At 44.5% G+C, this 12676-nt stretch overlaps 1 long non-coding RNA gene across 1 annotated transcript; it reads left to right on the forward strand.

The window, feature by feature from the left end:
• The first annotated feature begins 10296 nt into the window (after positions 1-10296).
• LOC123154532 (uncharacterized) lies at positions 10297-12390 on the forward strand. The gene is made up of 3 exons (XR_006476889.1): positions 10297-11120; positions 11212-11323; positions 11768-12390. It is a non-coding gene; the product is annotated as an uncharacterized lncRNA (long non-coding RNA).
• The last annotated feature ends 286 nt before the right edge of the window (positions 12391-12676 follow it).

Genomic DNA, 12676 nt, shown 5'->3' on the forward strand with positions numbered 1-12676 from the left:
TGCGGAGCCGAGGAAGACGCGGCAGTGGATGCCCACGCGTAGAGGAGTACGAGGGTTCACTGGTTCGCTGCGGTGTGAGGCTGCCGTCTCTGTAGAATAACAGGGGGTGTGGGTGAGTAGAGGGATGGCCTGGCCAGCGGTGGGAGTAGTAGGGGGCGGTGAGGCCTCCGCCGCATCGCAGCCGGCCACGGGAGGCAGGAGCACGAGGCACGACCGGCGCTGGTTTGGGCGGCTAGAGCAAGAAGACCAGAGGTTGAAGAAGCACTACGGCCGTTGGATGGACATCCTACGGTCACTGGAGCTAGAATCGTGCATATTGACTAAGTTGACAAAGCCCTCCATCCCCGTCAACTTAGTAGGCCCACAAGTCAGCCTGCCACTATACTGGGTCCCAGCTAACAGGGGGAGTATTCATTCTTTTTGTGCGTAATAAGGAGGCACTTCCTTGCGTGCGAAGATATAGCTGGTGGGTCCGAGCTGTCAGCGGCGGCAACGTTTTTTTCGCGAAATACAGAGGCCCTTTCGGTGGGTCCCAGATGTCAGGTGGAGGAATCATTATTTTGCGCGTAATAAGGAGGCATTTCCTTGCGTGCAGCCGTGGACCCAGCTGTCGGCCTCTCCACCTAAAGTCCACTTCAGATGCATGTCGGTCGTTAACCACGTTGACCAGGCCGCGCCGAGAGCACCATGGCGGTGGACGACGGCGAGGCCTAGGAAGGGAACGACACGGAGGCAGGGAAGACTCGGTTGTTTCTTTTGTTTCCCACGCGGAGGGGAGTACAACTGTACGAGGGTTTACTGGTTCGTCTCCCGTCGCCGAAGAATAACAGCAGGTGTGGGTGAGTAGAGGGATGGCTAGGCCAGCGATGGGAGTAAAGTGGGGAAGCACAGCCGGCCGCGGGGAGGAGGGAGCAGGCAGTCCCGCCGGCGCTTGTTTGAGCGGTTGGAGCAGGAAGAGCAGAGATTGAAGAAGCACGATGGCCGTTTGATGGACATCCAACAGTCACTGCTTGTGCGTCAACCTTTTTTTAGGAAAGCCTCAAATCTGTGGAAAACAGCATACATCCCATCTGCCATTATTTCTAATATTTTTCATCCCATTTGCTAATTCTTACGGGTTTTTTGGAGCCCATATTCTTTATGTTAGCATTACAGCCCATATTGTGGCCACGGTTAATAAATTATACGAAATTTTGCATATGTCGGTGCGGTCTGAACTGTTTTTAATCCCGAAATTTCGAGTCACATTCAGACTGATTTTAAAAATAAATGTATATCAATATAAAATCCAATAAATTGTCCACGCATAAAAATCGATGCAATTTAAAATCTCGAAATGAAAAAAAGATATTTGAAAATAATTGCTGGTTTGATGTGTTTTACAAATGTACAGCTCATTTCTCATTACTGATAGGCCACTCTCCTCGTCTTGAAAGATTTGCAGCCCAACAAGCCTGATAAAGCGACTTACTTGACAAATCACAAAAAAACTAGGCTAGCCATTTTCAAAAAGAAAAAAAAACTACTGGGCTGGTCTGTGGTAAACATAAAAGAAAAGGCTGTCTAGACAGGCCAGAGTGTCCCGCACAGCCCAGTTGACACCCTGCTTCCGTCTCAAAAACAAATTAGATAAATCCCACTCCAATTATGGCGATTCATAAAAATGCCAGTGCAATTTCCAAACTTTGAAAAATGCCACTACAATTTTTGCAAACTTTGAAAAAACGCCACTGCAGTTTGCGAACTTTGAAAAACACCACTCCAGACTTCAAAAAATGCCACTAGAAATGGCATGAAATGGCATTTTTCAAAGTTTGGAAATTGCAGTGGCATTTCTCGGATACACCAGATTTGGAGTGGCATTTATCAAATTAACCCAAAACAAAAATAATTGGGTGAGCTGCTGGGTCCCTGGTATCAGCCGCTCGTTGTGCAATTCTCTCGTTTATTGACTACGTTGACAATGGCATGGGAACCAGATGTCAGAAATCCACTAGGAGGAGCCATTTTTTTATTGGCTTGAAATAAGGAGGCACTTGCTTGCGTACTGCCATGACCTTGGCGGGTCCCTGCTATCATCCTCTCCACGTACAATCATCTCCTGATTGTGTACGTGTCAACTTGCTAGGCCCACAAGTCAGCCTCTAAACCGTGGAGGACAAATACAACCCATTTAAAAAAATAAGAGCCCATTCCATACGTTCAAACGGAAAGTTCAACATTCAGAGCAAAGTAACAGGTCTGATCCACATATACAGTACTGAACTTCCACGTTGACAACCATCATAGCCAAGTGAACTATCTACTCCCACTAACACTCTAGTAGCGTACAAGTACTAACTTACTCTTAGCTAACTAGACGATGCCAGCCGCCATCTGCTCTCCATGCTAAATGCCTGCACCGGCGTCCTCCGCCTTGCCTCGGACTTGCCAGAGGTGCGATAGGGCGCGTTGCTCGCGCGCGTTGGCCCTTTCCATGCCGGCGTGGTCCACCGAAGCTTCGGCTTCCAAGCGGGAAACCCACTTGACGAGCTGGTAGGAAAAATCGGCATCGCGAATGCGTGCGTGCCCGACAGCCTTCAGGGCTATTTGCCGGGCGCCGGCCTCCAAGTAGTCGGCCCAGTTGCGGGCGCTCTGCTCGCGACTCAGAGCGTCGGTGTGCTGCTGCTCCATGTCCCGCTGGCGGTGCAAACCGGCGAGACGCTGCTCCTCCGCCAGGCGGTCGCACTCCAACAACTCCTGCTCCTCCGCCATGTGGTCGCGCTCCAACAACTCCTCGATCTCCGCATTGCGATCTAAAGACAGATAGAATGCCTCCTCCCTCCGTCTGCCTTCCGGTGAAAACCCGAACACTAGTTCCGGCGGTGACCGCCTCCGGCGTTGCCTACCGCGGACGGGCGGGGGCATGGCAGACGTGGCGAGCGACGTCGGGCCGGTGGAGGCTTATGAGGATATGGCGAGTTGGGTCACGGTGGCACCGGAGACGGCCGGGAAACAGTACTTATAGGAGGAAGGTAGCGCCACGGTCATCGGAATTCAATGCATAATTGCTTAGCTCGCCAGCTTGCCGTGGAAAACTAGAGAAACTGAAATTATGACTGTGCCGTCCCGTCCCGTCTGGGTCGCACGCCAGCATGGTGGTCAAACGAGTGCACTCGAATCATCTCCCTCCTTGTCAATAATGATTCCACGGAATTAAAGCGTATCTTTTTTCGCATCAGTTAGCTGCCTTAATTACGGCCAGCTGCATGCAGGCACTCAGAATTGCTCGCAGGCAGTACGCGAAGCAGCATGCAGCCACTTAAATCGCTGGATTTAATTAGGCTTAAACTTCTGCATGCTGAGGGCACGCATGCAGCCACTTAAATCGCTGGAATTTATTAGGCTTAAACTTCTGCATGTCGTTAATTATTGCCATGCCTTGGTCTTGCTGCTTTGCTCACGGGACTAATCAACCCGGACGGAGGGAGTACCTTGGTTGGTGAGAGGTTTGAATTAAGCCCTGCAAACCGGAAAGGAGGTACTAGTACGTTCGTGATCCGCTATTTATTCGTGTAGGATCGAGTAGGTCGTTTCTTGAATTGAGCCCTGCAAACCGGAAAGGAGGTAGTACGTGTGTGATCCGCTATTTATCCATGTAGGATCAATAGTGTAGCTTGTCAGTTTCTTCAGAGGTAGGCATTTTTATCCGTGTAGGATCAATAGTGTAGCTTGTCAGTTTCTTCATAGGTAGGCATTTTTATTCAAAAAACTGCCACTTTGTATCTTGCGTCGCAAATAAAACTGCTAGGAGCGCATTTGTAGGCTAGCTAGTGATCGATCAGTAACTTGTAAACACTGAGCGAACAAAAATAAGTAACTGTTAATGCATCTCAATGATTCACAGATCATGTACAAATAGGTAGCTCCAAAAGCAAAGATCAGCCATTTCGGATCTTGCGTCGCAACTAAAACTAACTAGTACGATTCCCATACATAAGATCAACATGTTAATGCATCTCAATGACTCACAGATTATATACAAATATGTAGCTCGAAAAGCAAAGATCTAGAAAAAACATCTCTTCTTCCTACTAACATGGATGCTTCTATTGGCCAACATTCAGTACATACTGAAAGACAAATTTGTTTGTGAAGTCTACAATTCCTCTTGCAAACGTAAGTGGTTTCACCAGCAGCTGGAACCATGGGAATGAACCAGACATGATGGAGGAACATCCACTGCAATATGATTTGGTCTTCCCTCGATCACACAGTGAGACTATTTTCGGAATACAAACTTTAACTTAGGCAAAATGATGCCCATTGTATAATCAGACCAAAACAATGAAGCACCTAGTGTTGGCCAATAAATAGTACAATACTAATTTTCTGCAGTCCATGAAGTGAATATCCAATCTTTCTGTGTCTATTTTCAAATGGCACTGCATGCAGTGACTATACTATTCTCTTGTGCAGTTCAACCAAAATTGCGGGCACTTTGTTGGTTTGCCAAATAGCAATGGGCAGACATCTCTGTCTACACAAATATCAAGCAGCTATTAAACATATACCACACCTTGTATTTTCGGTTTAAACATGTCTCTTCCGCTTAGCATCTGTCATGTTCTGCACTGGACAATCTGATACAGTTATGTTTTGCCCTGGACAATTTCATACTGAATTGATTTGCTGGTTCAGAGCAGAAATATAGCGCCTATTCTTCATCAGACCAAGGATATCCAAGTTCGCAGTGATGGAAGAGGTGAAACCAATACAACCAAAATTGAGCATCCAACCAGTGAATCCTGTCCTGCACCTCCAATGTAGGTCCACCCTGCCAATAAATTCACATGCAAACCACTAGTGTTACTATCTAATGACAGTACAAAAAGAGTAGCAAGATAGTAGCAAACCATGTACCTTCGTAATGAACAGCTCATAGTGCCACCAATTGGATATAAATGTTGGGAAAAAACATGCTCCTAATGTTGAACCAGTTGGACTTTTTGTGCAGTTCCACTAAAATCGAGCATTCCTGTTTGCATAGATATTGAAAGTGTGATTACTCTAAAAGTGGCACTAGTTGAAGGATAGACTCACAAATATAAGCATTCCAATTTCTTAATGGGAAAAGGTAGCAAGACTGTTTCTAACCACCTGTTTGAAGGAATAAATAAAGCAACCACGGCTGATGTCAGGAAGGCATACATACAGTAGTTTTTTCTGAAAAACTGAGCCATTCCTGACCTTTCCTCTTCTTTTAAGCAAATTTTGTGCAGTTCTACTAAAATAAAATGCCATCACCGCCTTGACAATTCAGTGACACTGTACAAAAGGAAATGACTTAACATTACATCATGATGTCAGGTATGTAGTCGACAGGCATTAGAGACAAACATACAGACCTCCTCAAGAGCACAGCCGGAGGAGGAGTTGCCCACTCTTAACCTTTCCTCTTGTCTTCATAATTGTCTGTGTAGTTTAACCAGAATAAAATGACATCAGCGCCTTGGCATTTTGGTGACACTATATAAAAAAATTAACTTATCTCATGAAAGTGAGGTATGTAATCTATAAGCATTAACAGTGCAAAAATCTGACGGGAGTAACAAGTTTCATCGTTGGTATACTGGCTATGCAACAGCATTAGAATGTCTTATAGCTGAAAAATCTTTAATACATCCACAATCAACAGCTAACCCTGAAATAAACCAGTGACATTAAATGGCATTGCTTAAATTTATGGGTGGCATTAGACTGAGAGCGGCATTAGTTAAATGTGGCATCACTTTAGCAGTAGCATTGCTTGACTTGACTGCTGGCGTTATACTAACAACAAAAAAGTGGCAATAAGAGCATGGGAAGCACCAGTACGATGTACCTCCACGGACGCAGAGTGGTGAGGGAGGTATGGTTTCCCAAAGCAACAAATATCCAGGCAGCATATGTGGATTATGGTCCCATTTTTGTTCTCTTTAGCCACCTTTTTTCCTATGCAAGGACAACAAACCGATCGACCTGGTCATCCTCTATTGTGTTGTCATGCCTTTCTACCCTTCTTCAACCAAGAGACACGAGACTCGTTCCTTAGCTACTGATTTTCCCCTTTTCAACCTAGATGTGGGTTCGATGCCTACTCTCTTGGACAGTACAGTCTCCCTTCCTTTCCTTATTCAACCCAGACATGGATTAGTCTGCATGAACTAGGGTTTCCTTTAATAGTGCAAATTATGGTTTTCGTCTGCGTGGCCAGCAGAGTAGAGGATAGCAAATTGGGAAGATGGTGGAGTGGAGAAAGATCCACATGCAACGACGTAGCAGATGGGGCAATAGAACAAGGTTATGGCTCAAAAAGAGGTAGCATACCAGAGGGTCGGTGGGAAGTGGCTTCGCTCGTGGTCGTCGTCCTCCGCACACACTACGGCAGCGAGCTTGGGGACGGAGGACATCCCGCACGGGCGCTAGGTCTGAGAGGACGGCCTTGTCGTCAATGCATGACCTCGCTCGCCGATGACGAGTGCGTCAACGTTGCACGTCCTTCTCTTCCCCGGCGGATCTGTGACCACCGGTGAGGAGGGAGAGGGGGGCCGTCTTTTTTAGATCTGGAGAGAGGGTGGTAGTGTGAGAAGCAAGTGGGCAGCCCTTAGCAAGAAAGCACTGAAGCTCCACCCTATATATCTTTTTTATACTATTAGTACTAGAGGTGGGGGAGTGGTAGAGTAGTTTATATTTTCTCTGTGTACAGTCCCGGTTTTTCGTGCTTCAAAACTGATTGGCACGCCATTAAAAAAATAAAGGTCGATAACTAATGCGTCACCTCGGGCCAACGCGGCCAAATTGCATTTTGCACGAGAAATTACACACCATGTTTCGTTGACATGTGGTCCCGTTCCAACATATCAGTGAGACGACGACGAGTAGTAGGAGTATTTCCAAATGGACGTGTAGGCCGGGCCGCCTCTTCGTGAACCGTGGCAAACTCGCAACCGTCCACCGACTCTTCGCCTTTCCCTCTCGATTTGGAACTGCTGTCGCACACTCTTCATCTCCCTCCATTTTCCTTCAGCCCTTCACCCTTTCTTCTGCCATTGTTCGATCGTCTTCTCCATGGAGGGAACAGGCCGGAAACGACCCCGTTATTCTTTCTCCGATCTAATAGATGATGTGGTGGAGGAACTCATTGATGGGTGCAACGTCATCACCTTGGCTAGCATGGCAGGTTCGTTCAAGCCCATTATCGACTCAACTAATAACATCATTGCAAGGAACCCAAGGGTCAAGGAGCGGTTTGATCTCCCCTATCTTCTTCGTCGTGACCCTGATGACTGGCGCCGGCACGACGGAGGCCTCGCCCTGTGCAAGTTGATGCCGCTTGATAATGATACATGTGATGTTAAGATGCCATCGCTTGAGGGCAAGGCTTGGGCGGGCGCAAATGGAGATTGGGTTGTTTACATTGGGTCCAACTGCGAGTGGGAACTTGTGAATGTGTACACTCGTCACCGGGTTCCACTTCCAAAAATCTCAGCACACTGCCTAGAGGTTGAGCACACCGGTAATGTACACACGTTCAAATATGATCATGGTGACTGTCTTCTACGGAAGATAGCAATTTGTCGATTCCCAACCGCTCTTGGAATTACAAAAACTATGATGTTGTTGCTATCTTCGACAAGCTTGTTGCCGACCTTGATGGTTTGTCTCGATGAATATTGCTCAAAAATCAGTTTCTGTGCACGAAGGAGTACTGTGATGTAATTGAATACGAGGGCCTTGTGTTTTCTTGCACCACTCGTGGCACTCTTTATGCATGGCATCCTCGTTGTCTCAGTACGTTTGTCTTCCACCGTAATTATAATTGTTTCATCCACATGCATGCGGGTTAGCAAGTTTCCCTTTACCAATTAACCTTCTTCTTGTGTTTCCAAGGTCCTGTGAACATCCCACCACCTATACTTGAAGATTTTTATAACCAAGGGGGAGATGACGATGGTGATGATCACGAGCATGAGGACAAGCAGCGCCGATATACTCTGTGGCGCCTGGCAACTAATTCCGATGGATCACCTCTTCTTGTGTGTATACAACCCACTGATGATGTTACTGCTAAGAAAGCAGGTGTAGTCTCCCATGGTCGCACTCTCCGGACCTATTCCAACACCCGTTGCATGGTATTCGGGATGGATACTAGAGTGCTAGCGCCAACTCCTTCTCCCTGGCACAGAATTGATAGTCTTGGACAAAACTCGCTCTTCCTTGGACAAAACTATCCGATGATGGTGAAAGGCGATCCAACTGCTGTTGACACATTTATGAGAAGCAACTGTGTCTATACCTCGGACATTTGGATGGTTCCCTACCCTGGTATTGATATAGTAGGCCGCTTCAGCCCGGATGATCAGTCCTGCATTGGTCTCCAGATCGACAACGGATGGCCCGTCCCAGAGAATCACTTGTGGTTCAAAGCAAGCGTTTCCAACGTCGAGGAATGGTTGAGTTGAAGTTCATTTCATGGCTTGTTATTTGTTGCGTGGTGAAAACTTTAGTATTTATAATGTATCCTCATTGTCGATGTGGGTTGATGACCTGTTGTTCTATGTAATAAAATGATATGTCTGTGATAAACTTACTGTACTAAATTTATGAATGGCTTTCGAGTCGCTTCTCTGAGTGAGTGGTGCGACGAGGCAAAAAAATATTTTCCGAATACATAATTGTACGTGCATTGCAACAGGTTATCAGATGAGGCCAATCAATAATAGTAGTACACTATTTGTACTAGCTTCACATGCTTCGCGCGTCGGGCGGTTGTTTTTACTATAGCCATATGTTAATGTGTTCGTTGTACGTAACCAGCACCTCGAATCCTCGATATACTAGTAGTATAGTATATAGTAGGAGTAAGTAGTAGGAGTAGTAGGGTGGCATGGGCCAGAACAAGCATTCACGTCCAGGAGTACGGCACACGCCACCACCACGACATCCATCTGACAGCATATTATTTTTTGGAGACCATGCGAGAGCAATCTCTTCAACCTCGTCGTTTCTCTAACTTCAGCCATCGCGCGGCGGGCGAGGTTAGGGTTTGCCGATAGTCGGTTTCCTTAACTGCAGTCCCACTTGTAAGGCCAACTCCAACGCATGACCCCAAACGGACCTCCGTTTTGCATGAACTCCAATGATAATTTTGACTAGAAAAGCAAGACCAAAGAAAACAAGAACCACAAGAATACATTTTACTACTCATGTAGTAAGTTGGATTAGTGCCTTCTCGATGCATTCATTGTTGATCTGCGGAGGTTCGATCTAGCGTGCTTCTTTCTTCTTCGAGTGTAAAGAAGTAGACGTTGCTTCCTCGCATCTAGTCTCATGTCTAGCCTCTATTCTAGTAGGAGTATCAACAAGTGCACTAATCTCATGTCTAGCCTCTATTCTATACTAGCTAAAAGTGATAGAACATCTACTAAATTGCGCTCTATCAATATATGGATGTACTCTTCTTCCCAATACAAAAACTTGCATCCATTCTACTCCCTCCGTTGCATAATACATGCCTTCTATTTTTCAAAATATATAAGTATCTAGACATGTCTTAGTATATAGAGTGGTAGTTGAAGCCACGAGATGTGCATCTTGAGTTAAACTGTAAATAGAATCTTACTACTCTTGAGTAACTCCAAAAGCGGCCACCGAAGATCTTTACTGGATTTGTTTTTCATCACTAGCACATCGAGGTGAAAGATGTGCAGGTTCAGTGGGTCCTCTTGCATTTTCACTGACATGTGGGGCCGCATGTGAGCAAACAGACGATGGGCTCCGCGCATCCGCTGGCTGGCCGAGAAGAGAGATTGAGGAGGGTTGAGCACGGACTGCAGCAAATTTGTTCTACGTACCTCGATATAGGCTCGATATACAGTGGGATGGCATCTTATATATATATATATATATATATTTATATTCACTAATTGGAGGCACCATAGAAGTCTCCACAGTAATCCACATCATTAAAATTAATTACACCGTTGATCTATATAATTGATCAATCTTAACCCCACGATTTATGTAACTCCCAAGTTGAAAAAAAAATCCCAACATACATGTGACAAAGACCAAATCTGAACTACCTACAACTATGCTCCATCAGCCATAAAAAAGATAAAGTAGTAGATGGGGACAGTACGACTCCCCACGGTTAAGCCTAGATAAAATAAAGCTAGATCTGTTTGATGAATAACGTGTTATCAATGGAAACATCCAATCATATTGGAGTCACGTACCATGACTCCCTGTACGAATAGCCCACGTACTCTCCCTAAAAAAAGCCCCGCGTATCTCTCTTCGTCTATTTTCTCAGCGCCGCCTCCGTCACCGTATCCTCAAGATCACCATGCCCGAAATAAAAAAAAAAGATCGATGTTGTAGCTTCGTCGCTCATCGCTATTTCCAGGCAGCCGTCCAAAGTCTCCACCCCCTCCTCGCTGGCTCTGCCATGGTTTCCTCAAGATATGCGTGGATCCTTCCTCGCGTGTCTTCTCCCTCGGGTCACCCTTGCCGTGTAGCCGGCCAGGGCCTCCACCGCCTCCTCCATGGTCTCCTCGCATCAGGCAAAACGGGCGAAGGTCTCGACAACTTCCTCAGGGATGTCATCGTATCGAAGATCGCAAATGTGTCGCCTCTGTTATAGCGTATGATCAGGTCTTGACATGTTACCGATCAGCGGCTGGACGAGGAAAGAGAGCTTCTATTGATTGGTGGCTGTTGATGCAAGGTTATGGAAGCAACTTCCATAGAATTAAGTGCGCCAATACTCAGGTTTCCTTCCGACAAATATGTCTACAGTTTCATGTAACTGTTGCTACGTGTTAGTTATTATTTATTTCAACAATGTCTCAACACTGATTCTTACTTTCCTTATGTTAGTATAGTAGTATAGTACAGGATTAACAAGAATATGTGCAGCATTCAAGGAGTTGATCTATATATTGGTGACCTGTTTTGCGAGGATATATTGGTGCCCTTTAATACTATGGCTTTTAAAATGAATAGATAGATCAAGCTGAAGGACGCCCAAGCGATCAATAGATCAACTACCATCTGCCTACTTGCTTATTTGTTGGAACAAAATCTCTTCCGATGAGGTTAGGATAGAATATGAATTGTAATAAGCATATTTTGATTCAGAAGTTTCGATTTTCACATGCTTTTTAACGGACCATGTTGAAAATGCAGACGTATTCTATGTGCCCCGACTATCTATTTACTTCTCGATTAAGGTGTTTATGCACTGTAACCATTAGTTACTTTGAAGATTGAGAGTCTTATTTCGTCATGCATCATCGAGGTAAGACGATGAGAAGAATCTCCATGGACTGATATCTTCCTTGCAAAGTGAAATATTGTTTGGAGATAGAAAGATCGTATTTGTATTTATGTGTGATCTGTGAAGACATCAGTATCGATTACTCCATCTGACAAGATAGAATTAGTTTTTACCTAAATATGTCCCCTCTAATAGACAGACATCAAAAGCAATGACCAGGTGTCGATCCATTATTGCAAAAAGAAAAAAATACAAAATACCACATTGATATATTTGCTTGCATGTATCAAATAGCATGGTATGTGTCGTTGTAGTTTTCTTAATGGTGGAAGACTGAATCTATGTATTTACTCCACCACTTAGGAGCGATCACCACCCTACTTATGTAACTACTTCTGTTCACGAACGCACATTCATTTTTATCTCTTTCAGTAATATGACATGAATGGCTGAACCTTAATGCAGTTCTCCATATTTTGCTTCCGGAAGTTGCGTCCAAGAATAAGATGCCCATGCCGCTACAATTTTTTGGTATGTATTATTCCATCCAATACCTTTGAACGTGTACCTATTCAAGTGAATTTTGTTTTATCTCCCAATGGACTCATGGTACGTATATTAGTTGGCAAAACTGACCAGTACAAATAGAGAACTAAACCAGCGGACATATAATATTTAAGACTGACAGTGATGCTACCTTGAAAGCTTCTACTCTTTGCTTAGTTATATGCAAAGAAAGAAGTATAAATCTTTATCTATACATGGAAACTTGGAGATACATAAACTGTACTCTTGGCACCAAAATTTCTTATTTATGCAGGAGAAGAAAAAGATTTCGTCCACTCATGTACGGTTCCTGTCATCTCCACTCTTTCCATTGCAGATGAAATTTTAATCTTTCTACATGGTCAAAGGAATTATCTGAAAGTTTCCGATCCCATATTGGTATCCCATGTACCGATAACTGGTGGATTCTCTTTAGTTATTGTTTCATCTGTTATTTGGACCAGATTTTTGTCTCAAGTGTAACCCAAACATATGGAGGGATAATAAGCTTTGCTATTTGCATTTTTTTATTTGTATTAAGTATGTACACATACAAGTATGACTAAGTTTGTCTATGTTAAGTTCTTATAGTGAAAGTGCACATGGCATTTTTTTCATTCTTGCAATAGTAATTTATGCCATCATAATTTTTCTCTTCTGCTGTTCCGCCAACAGATTTGATGGCCCATTTTCTTATTCTTATTATTAGTTACTATATTCGGATGTCCTAATTTTCTTTTCAAATTTGAAATTTTCATATTGGGAAATAAATTTGCTTTCATGTGCACCTTTAGTATATGGATTATTTTATCCAGTGTTAGTGAGGCA

This window comes from Triticum aestivum, chromosome 7A (genome assembly GCF_018294505.1).
Source record: "Triticum aestivum cultivar Chinese Spring chromosome 7A, IWGSC CS RefSeq v2.1, whole genome shotgun sequence".
NCBI lineage: Eukaryota > Viridiplantae > Streptophyta > Magnoliopsida > Poales > Poaceae > Triticum > Triticum aestivum.